Raw genomic sequence first — 10,726 nt, forward strand, 5'->3', positions numbered from 1 at the left:
TAAGACATATACAGCTTAAATCTGATAATGTGCGGCAGGTGCTTGCTGCTTGGCATGTGATAACACTCAACATGTGCTGGTTGTGGTTAAGATGATGATGATGGGGAAAATGGTGAGAACCGTGAGGGTGATGATGATGGGGACGATGGTGAGCATGGTGATTGGGATGATGATGACAATGGGGATGTGAAGATGATGTTGAGGAAAGGATGGTGGTAGTGATGATGGTGATGATGACGGGGATGATGGTGATGATGGGGACGATGGTGAGAATAGTGATGATGATGGAGATGATGATGATAATGGGGGTGATGGTGATGATGATGATGATGATGGTGAGAAGAGTGATGATGATGGGGATGATGGTGATGATGACGATGATGGGGATGATGGTGAGAATAGTGATGATGATGGGGATGATGATGATAATGGGAATGATGGTGAGGATAGTGATGATGATGGGGATGGTGGTGAGGATGATGATGGGGGTGGTGAGGATGTTGATGATGTTGCTGAAGGTGAGGATGATGATGGGGGCAAAGAGGGTGAAGGAGACAGCTTCTATCTTTACGATAAGTTACTGCCACTAGCTTTGCTGCTCATTGGGGAGTCACTTGGTGAGGATGTCTGTGTCGCTCAAGTCTCACAATCAAGACACCTTGACTGTGGAGCTCTGTGAAAGACTGAGATGGCACTATTCAGGAATATCATTCCAGTAGTTCCCCTACTCCTTCAGTCAGGCTAACTGGTTTCTGTCGCCTCTGACTGAGAACAGGGATGGATACAGTGAAAGAGAGCAGATTCCAGTACATTCCACAGGTCTCAGTGTATTCAGGATATACTGAAGATGTATCCATATATTGTATGTTATACACGGTATCTACAAAATGCCCTTCCTTAGACTGACTCACATTTTTACTGAAATAAATATACATTCATTGGGAATGTGTATTTTTTTCATTGTTCCCAAGTTTATATTTTTAACTACTCAGTAAAATTCCCTTGTCCCCACACTCCCTAAAAGCCTTTCCTGTACACGTTCACAGTTTGGAGAAATCTGAATGTTCTTGGCTGCCTGAGTAGGGGAATGAGCAGGTGGATGTCACAGGTCTTGTCCTTGAGCTCTGATTTCATCACCAGAAAAACAAGGCTACCTGAGGCTTTCCCACACGGACGGGGTGATTACATGTGCCGGAAAGTGTCCATCTGGAGCCTGGGAGACAGGCTACCTGGAGCCTTTCCCACAGGAGACATGTTCTGCTGGCTGAAGTTTGCCCCCACAGCCTGGCCCTCAGCCCCTTCAAGTAAAGAGAGAGAGCTAATGCACAGGAAGAGAGGAAGCTGAGGATGCAGACTATGTGGGGGAATCAGAGGAGAGGAGAGGGGAGCAGGGAAGAGGAAGAAGGGGAGAACCGGGGAAGAAGAGGGAAGAGAAATGGGAGGAGGTGGCGTCAAGAAGCTGAGGAAAGGGAAGACGAAGAGAGAGAAGAGAAAGGGAGGTAGAGAGGATCAGGGGAGGAGGAAAAGAGAGGGAGGAAAGGAAACGAGGAAGGAGGAGGCGGGGCAAGGAGCAGGGAGGACCCAGCTACCCCCGGGGCCAGGAGAGCCCCCAGCTCCCCTTCTCCCCTCCCCAGGAGTAACCTCTCAGACCTTGACTCCTTTTTCAGAGATGCCCAACAGGTCACGTTTAATTACTTCATAAAACTGGAAAGTAGAAGAGGAAGAGTTAAATGTTCTCCTAAAAGGAGGAAACTGCAGCTAATCCCAATTAGGAGGAAGTCCCGGGCTATTGAAACACTATCCAATTACATCAGGTAAAATGAATTACTCCGTTAATGCTGACTTATTATGAAGACACCTTCTTATTGCTCTCATTAATAATCTTTAGACATCATTTTAGCACATATTGGCTGCAATAACATTTCTATTAGCATCATGGTGAAGCAAGGCTGACAATTAAAATAAAAAATAAATCAAGCCAAGGAACGAACAAACGTAATTATAGTTCAGAAAGAGCTTTTATGCGTATTTGATTAGTCAATGGAACAGCGCCTCCTTCTTGCCTTGAGTTTGTATTAGTTTCAATCCAGGCAGACTTCTGGGGTCAGGGGAGAACTGAGGAGTGTGTGTGTGTGTGTGTGTGTGGTGTGTGTGCACAGAGACAGAGACAGCAAAGATGGGGCGCTCATCAATCAAGAAAAGATTTAAATCCCAGGTCCTGGCTCACTCTGCAGCCAGAGTCTTAGTTTCCTCATGTCTGAAATTGGCATTTTTGACATTTTATAATTTCAGATTCTACCTACTGTTGTCTAGTGTTCTAGAAAATTTTCCTACCTGAAAGAACTAAAGATCCCTAAATGCCAAGTGTCATGGGCAGGAGCCTAAGAGAAGAATTATTCCCAGAAAAGCTGCTGTATGGATAGGGAATGGTTCTTGGAAAGAAGCTATATTCTCAGCAGGGACATTTTTGGTGATGACGACTGTGGAAGATCAGGGAGAAGGGCTTCTGCCAGGCCCAGGGCAGCCCTTACAGCAAAGAATTTTCCAGCCCAAGAGTAGATAGGGCTGGGGCTGAACAACCATGTTTGAGGCCATTTTTAAGACTGTGCACATTTGCATGGCTGGAATGAAATCACCAGGGAAGACACAGGGTAGGGCCAGTCCCTTGGTGTCTGGAGCGAGAGGTATCCTTCACCAAATAGCAAATGGAAATTCAGCAAAGAATTAGTGAGGTTTAAATCCTCAAGTAATTATACACACACACACACACACACACACACACACGTATATATGTATACATATATGTGTGTATATATACATATATGTGTGTATGTTTCTCAAATAAGTACATAAATACACACATGATAACATGGTGTCCATCAGTGTCCTTAGCTCTCCCCTGTTAATATGACCTGGTCCCTTTTCAGAAACAGACACACATATATAATGCCATATATACACACAGAGATTCACTCCTAGTAACCTATATCCTATCTCATATAGGCTGGTACATGCAGAATGATACATATTTCATACGTAAACTTATAACTCCAATGGCCTTCTAAAAGGAGAAGTAAAAACTGACTAAGGTAATTTCAGGTCAATAAAAAAATGCACAGCTAGAAGATCTTATTTTTAAACCTGCCATTTCTAGAAATGTCTACAACTTTCAAGATGCTGGGTAGCAAATTTAATAGACCCAGGACTGCCAAGTCGTTAACATGTCCTGCCAGGCAAAATCGCCACAGGACAGATTTGAAGTGAAGCTCCCCTTTCTACTTCTGAATAATGGAAGAGCACCCAGAATTTTGAAACTGAGCTATTCATAACTATTGTCTGAGGAGACTGATATTCTTGATATGGAACAATATTCAGGGCAAAAACTGGATATGAGGGGGCCCTCCCTGATGGCGCAGCAGGTTGAAGCACAGCATTAAGAAGCTAAAGCCACTTCTGCATGAGTTCGATCCCCGCCTGCCCCGGAGGTGACCCACATGGCGCGGCAGACCTCTCCTGACCCGCCCGCTGCTCCCCTCAGCAGTGTACTTTGTCGATCTGCCTGTTCTGCTCCCCACTCTGTCACTGGGGAATCCTCTCACCGCCCCTGCCCCTCTGGCCTGTCCCCCCAGCTCTGTGTACATAAATAAATAAATCTTAAAAAAAAAAAAATCGGATATGAGGAAGTGGTCCATCCAAAGGATCTGAATGTACTCCTTGACTGCCTTTATAAAACTCAACGGAGGGCCCTCCCTGATGGTGCAAGATTAAGTCTCAGCACTATGAAGATATTGGCAGCCACCATGGCAGAAGTTCAACCCCTGGCCAGGGAGCTGACCCACATGGCACAGCAGACCTCTCCTGGCCCACCAACTGCTCCCCTCAGCAGTTTATTGCAGTAGATCTGCCTATTCTGCTCCCCATTTTGTCTCTTATGAGATCCCTCACCACCACCAACCCCTTGCCTGGACCTTGATTCTTGTGTGCATAAATAATTTTTTTTAATTAAATGGCATGTTTTCACTTTTGTGTTCATCTTCAGTGTGGCACAGAGTGGTTTAAAAGGACCCATATCTAGGACCTTGCCATTTCCAGAACTCCAAAATCATGGATTGAGACTCACATACCAGGATCTCATGGGCCTGAAATTAAGGCTGTAGTCTGAGGGGATTGATACTCCCTGAAATCTACAGGTCGTTTGGGGTCTTCTCCCAAACGCCTATGGTTTATTCCAGAAGTCCATTCCTTGGGGGCCCAGGATAGATGTCTTCTTGTCACCTGCCAGTCCCGGTGGTCTCGGGTCTTTGGTTGTAATCCTGGAAGAAGTCTAGTGTGCTTAGAAACTGGGGCAAGAAGTCCCAGTTTCCAGTGGGAGCGGACCCCCACCTCAGTCCCCGTAAACAACAGGACGTTGACTTAAAGTCTAAATTTTGTATCTAAATGTTCAGACTGTGGCCTTCTGGCTTTGCCACAGCATTTGACTTGCCCACGTCAATCCCGCTCAGCCATGAACTACATAGATGAACTTTTGGAAACCTCTTGGTATCCTTTTGTCCATAACAAATCACCCCAAAAACCTAGCAGCTGAAGATCACAGAATGTATTGCCTCAGCCTTTTCTGAGGGCCAGGACCCAGCAAAGCTGAGCCTGGTGGTTCTACGTACCATGGCCCCAGCCCTGCTGGTGGCGGGGAGACACCTGCTGTCAGCGATGTCTACATACTCTGTTGTTGGGTCTCAGATGACGTCATCGGAAGCTGACGTTGTTGGCCTTCTGGTGACATCATCTGTAGGTGGGGCTGGGCGGGACAAGGTGCATCCACACTCACTGCCTTAATATAGAGGAGAGATCTCACTCTTCTTGCCATGAGACACTTTCCCTAAATAAAACTACTTGTGACATGGCATGGCACATGGTGGATCACCCCAAACAAGGGCCCTGAGATGAACAAGTGGCATTTGAGAGAACGGTAGCAAACTCAAGATGGAAGCCACGGTGTCTTTCATCTCTTAATCCCATCAGTGACGCCGTCCTCTCTGCCACCATCGCCCCGCCACATAGATCAAACTGGTATATTGTGGGCAGAGGCAGCACAGAGCAGGGGACCAGGGCAGGGAGTTCTTGGGGTTCTCTGTCTGTGCCTCGTGCTCACCTATGAAATAGGGCTAATGATGACCCCCAACGTTCCTGTATGGAGAAACATATCTTAGTTTCTAGAATATGATAGATTGCTTCTGGCATATAATAAGCACTGAATAAACATTAATTGTTGTTTTTATTATTATTACCAATTTTATTCAGTTGGTAATTGGCTGAGTTCAGGGTCCTCAAGCTTGCAAAGTATAGATTAAAGGAATAGATTAGAATGAAATGTCTAAGTACAAAACTGTGATAAGAAAACTGCAAAAAAATTTTTAAACATTTATTTACTTATGCATATAAGAATTTGGGTACAGACCAGACGTTCAGGGGTGTGAAAAGATTCACCAGAGACAGAGTGGGGAGCAGAACAGGCAGAGGGACTGAAACGCATTGCTGAGGGGGGCAGTAGATGGGTCACCTCCTTGGCTGGGGGGTCGAACTCATGCTCAGGGGCTGCAGAGAGCTTCATAGTGCTGTGTTTTAATCCACTGTGCCACCAGGGAGTACCCTCAAATCATTTTTAATATAGTACAATATAGTACAGACTTCCTCTCCTGGATAGGAATTTATAAGACATCATCCTTCCATTGGGATAACTGGAAACATTATATAAATGAACTTTTCTTTGAAATTCTACCTAAAGTCTTCAGAGAAATACCAGGCACCCAAGACCAGAGGAACGAAGTCCCAGGAGAAGAGAAAATTCTTAAAATGAGTCTGACCTTCCTGCCACGTTCCATGTGAGGCAGCAGCTAGTACTCACATGGCCGGGATGGGGACGCTGAGACCAGCCTGGCGTGAGCTCAGTCCCTGATGTGATCGTGGTGATCTGCGTTTCCAGCTGCCTGCCAGCAGCTAACCTCCCTAAAAGGAAAAATCAGAGCCAGACTCCCTACAATTTATAATACACGATACTAGACATTCAATAAAAAAAATGATCAGAACTATCAGCAGCAGGACTAAGAGAAAAAGGAAGACTAGAACAGGCTCACAAGTAATCCAGATATTTGAGTTATCAGATGTGACATTTAAGTGACAGTGATTCTTACACTAAAGAAAATATAATTGGCCCTCCCCTGCGGCACAGTGGGATAAAGTGCAGCACCGCAAGCTGGTCATAACGGCTTCAGTGTGGGGGATTCGATCCCCCACCCCAGAGCTGACCCACATGGCACCTCAGACCTCACCTGACCCGCCCGCTGCTCCCCTCAGCAGTGGACTTCATCAATCTGCCTGTTCTGCTCAATCACTCTGTCTCTGGTGAATCCTCTCACCTGCCCTGTACCTCTGGGCCTGCACCCCAGTTCTGTATGCAGAAATAAATAAATCTTTTAAAATATATAATTAAGAAATACAGTATTCAGCCAAGGAACAAGAACCAATTTCTAATAAATCAAACAGAAATTCTACCAGGAGGAACTACAATAACTGACATCCAGAATTTACAAATGGAATGAGCAGATTAGACATGGTTAAAAAGAACACTAATGATCTGAAAGGTACAGAAGTAGAAAATTATCCAGATAGAGAATAAAGAAAGAACAAAGAAAAAGCAACCTCTGAAAAGATCCTGGTTGAGAATTTGCCCAAAGTGCCAAAGACATCAAGCGATACTTTCAAGATGGGATACAAATGACATCAAATTAAATTAAAACAGAAGTAACTATGAAGAAGCTTTGCACATGATAAAGTTAACTACTGAAAGCAAAGATGAACAGAAAAATCTAAAAAGCATCTGGGGCTATGTGAACGATCACACAAACAGACACACACACACCTCACACACACAACATACACACCACACACACCACGCACACCACACACACACACGTCACCCAGTTAGAGTTCTCAACCAAACTCTTAGAGAATTAGACGCAGCTTCTACGAAGCAGGAAGTGAGTGCGCCGTTAATACGTTTGGCATGACGAGGCAGGGGACCGATGGCATGAAGACTAGGCCCAGCCAAGCATGAAGCTAAGTAGGGGAGTCTGGATGCTCCTCCCATTGACTGGACCTCTGTGTTCCTGCATCACCCCAAGATTGTTATGAACATTAAGTAAGATCCTGGGAGAGTTGTCTAGACTGGAATTCAAGCTCTAAAGAGAAGGTTGCCCTTCTCCAGGAAGGCCACCCTGCAACAGCTCACCTCTGAGACTGCTCCTGGGGTCGGGGTCCTCCCGGACCCCTCTTCCCTGTTGTCACATCCCTGTCACACTACCTTCCCCGCTCACAGGGAGCCCCTGGCGGCAGGGAAGAGCCTTAAGTCTCTATTCTCATCACCCCAAACAGAACTCATTTCACTTTAAATCAGGGTTGACTGAGTTGGAGTGGTGGTCTGGAAAAGTTAACTGTTTAGGCGGTGACGATAAGCCAGGCCCCGTGCTCAGAGTTCACAATCATTTTCTCATCAAGCTTCACCGTGGCCTGTGGGAGATACTATCATTGTACCCATCTGATGGATGGAAAAACTGAGGCTTACAGAGGTGACGCAAGATGTCTGAAGGCAGCTAACCAGGAAGTGGCACGTCAGGCTTGGAGGCCTTGACCTTAGGATTTCACACCCAGTCATTCCATCCTCCTGGCCTCGGTTCCCTCCAGGAGCAGTGATGGAAGCCTAAACCTGCAAGGCTGCCCACAAGCCGGGGCCCCCCGGGAGGGCCTGGCCTGCAGCCCGTCCCTCTGGCTGTAAAACCACAAAGCAACTCAGCACCCGAGGCCCTCAGAATGGATTCCCCTTATACCATCCTCAGAAAGAGAAATCAAAAGCCTGTCTCTTGTTCCAAAGCTTGAGGTTAAAGAAAAAAACTCCCCAGCCACAGGTAGTTAAGTGATTATTAACTGTAAAAATAAATCAGCCTGATATAATTGCTGCAAGGAAAAAGATGACCAACATATTTAAAATGTCCACGTGCCCCGTCCCCATCTCCATTTGGCATCCTCTAATTACCTTCACATTTCATTTCCATCAGCAAGAGGACCTGTATTTCCTTCGAGAAGTGCCGGGGAGGGGCCTGGCTGAAGTGCAGGGCCTCTGGTGATAAATCAGGCTCGCCATTAGGAGTGAAGTGCTCATCTCGGCAGCGCTAAACGCAGGATTTATAAAGATGTCTCCGCCATCCAGCCCAATTGTGGACACCATAATAAATTCATGAGCGGGTGCCAGGGTAGCACACTTCATTATGTGCGAGGCTCCTGGCCATTAATCTACCCAGGCGGCCAGCAGAATTCCTGGGGAAGGGAGACAAATTTATGCGGCCCAAACTTACTCATTCCATTATGGATTTAATCGGCCCAGCTCCAGGCTGCACCGAGGTGAGGGGACCATTTTTTACACTTTGGATCAAGTGTTTGTAACTCCCCGTTGTGTCTTATTTCTTCCACAATAACGCCCTAATTTTAGCCTTCCCGGGCAAGGCTTCTAGAGACCTGCAGTTGCTGCCACTTACTCCAGATAAAATATTTATACAATCAATTGACAGAGAGCTTTTTCCCTTAAATGTTCTATTAACATGGAAATGCTCATTTGCAAAATGGGCTCAGGAACCTCTCTAGACACTTAACCCTTTAGGTCGCCAAAGAGAAAGTTGGCAGAGAGTCTCTGAAGGAGGGGTCACAGGTGGGTCACACTGAAGGTGTTTTCTTCATCCTACGTGTGTTATTTGCACGCCCGATGTGCATGCAATGAGGTCAGGCATGCACACACCGTCATTCTACTGTGACAGATTAGGAAAGTCTTTGGTCTCTGGGTGGAACTAAAATTGGAAATTTCTAGAAACAGCGGAATGTACACCATATTCCCATTGTACCCTACTGAAAGAAAACCTTTTTGGTTTCCAAGAGTCGCTAGCAAAGCCACCAAATAATTGACGCACGGCCCCCCATTTTCCCACCCTGCGCAGTGGACAGGATATGTTGTGGGAAAGCCCAGAGAAGCCCTCGGCATTCTCCTCAACATAGGAAGATAATACCAGTAACTGTCCATCAATAAGGGTAACATTGTGTTGATTATATAGTACTTACGGTGAGTCTGCAGGATATTTAGCCTTGTGGGTAGTGACTCGTTCATCTCTACAACAACTGCACAAGTAGCTACTAATACCATCCTCGTGTTACAGACGAGGAGACTAGGGGACAGCAAGGTGATTAACTTTTACCAGAAACACATGACAGTGAATGGTATTGTTAAGGGGAAGGATGTCCTAAAGGACCTCTGCAGAGTCTTGTGGACTCCACCCCCTATTCCAGTTTTCTGGACTCCGCCCCCTACTCCAGTGATGGGAAACTACAACTCCCAGCAGTACCAGGGAGAGAACTGCGAGGACCCAAGGGCGGAGCTAGCAGGAAAGAATTCTGGGACATTTTGGAGAGATAAATAGGGCGCAATTGCATCTCACGCACACTGGCTCTCTCGCTCGGGAAGCAGCTCTCCCGACTGTGTGACTTGGTGTGTTCAGTCAGCCTAGCCGTAAGGTATTCCACTTACTTTGTATCCCGCTCTCTTTCCCCGGGTTGCTTCCTATTCCTTTCCCCTTTTGTAAATAAACCCGTTATTGACCCTTTTGTGGGTACCTGCGATGTAACTGAATTGTGAGCGCACGGGTGAGGCCCCACAGACAGGCGGCGCAGTCCACTCTGGGCCACCCTGTAACAGTACCATTGCTCAGGCCACCTAGAGGGTGGTATTCCAGCCCTTCCGTGACTCACTAGACTTCCCCCAAAACTTACCACTGGCACTGCTAAAGAAACCCCACCTGTGGATTCTGTGCTGGGGTGCACAGAGCAAAGATGAGAACATGCAAGCTAAATTCAAGAGGGATGACAAGGACCGTTCAGAAGGCCTTGATGCCTCATGTCCCAGGCAATGGGCAGGAGACAGAAAGGCTTTCCAGACAGAGGAGACAGCATAATCCATGGTATGGAGAGATGACATTGCATGTGTGATTGGAAGCAGGGCACAGAAAGATGCTCACTACAGCATCTAGAACCGCCACCTATGCTCAAGCTTTAATGATACATTAGGAAAAAGAAAGGAGTGGAACTGGCCTGAAATTCATTCTTCCTTAGCATTCCATGTTTACTCCTCTGCAGAGGAAGCGACTTCCTTTACTCAGCAACCAACTATTTCCTTGTCTGTATTCCAAGTCCAAGTGTCTATCTGCTGAGGTGAAAATCCCAAGGGAACTGGTGAAGAAGGTGGAGATAGGAAGATGCCTGCAGATGTTTAGACCAGGGAATGTCTCAGACAGAGGAAGGATCAGTGTCCACTAGAGTTGTGATCTAGGTTTGATCAGAATAAACAAATCATTGAGCCTGTCAATATGTCATTCAATCTGGGACTTGGATATGAACGGTACTGTAACGAACAGAGAACTGAACAAAGATAACCAACACCTCATTGTGTCTGGAGAGAGCTTTTGTTACAGGGGACCCCAGTGTGAACTGGGCCGCCTGTCTGTGGGTCCTCGCCCACACTCTTAAAATTTAGTTGTACTACCACTATGGAAAACTGTTGGGAGGTTCCTCAAACTGCTAAACATGGAGCTTCCCTACGACCCAGCAATCCCACTCCTAGGTATCTACCCAAAAG

The sequence above is a fragment of the Condylura cristata genome, unplaced genomic scaffold (assembly GCF_000260355.1).
Source record: "Condylura cristata isolate star-nosed mole 26May11 unplaced genomic scaffold, ConCri1.0 scaffold00039, whole genome shotgun sequence".
Classification (NCBI taxonomy): domain Eukaryota; kingdom Metazoa; phylum Chordata; class Mammalia; order Eulipotyphla; family Talpidae; genus Condylura; species Condylura cristata.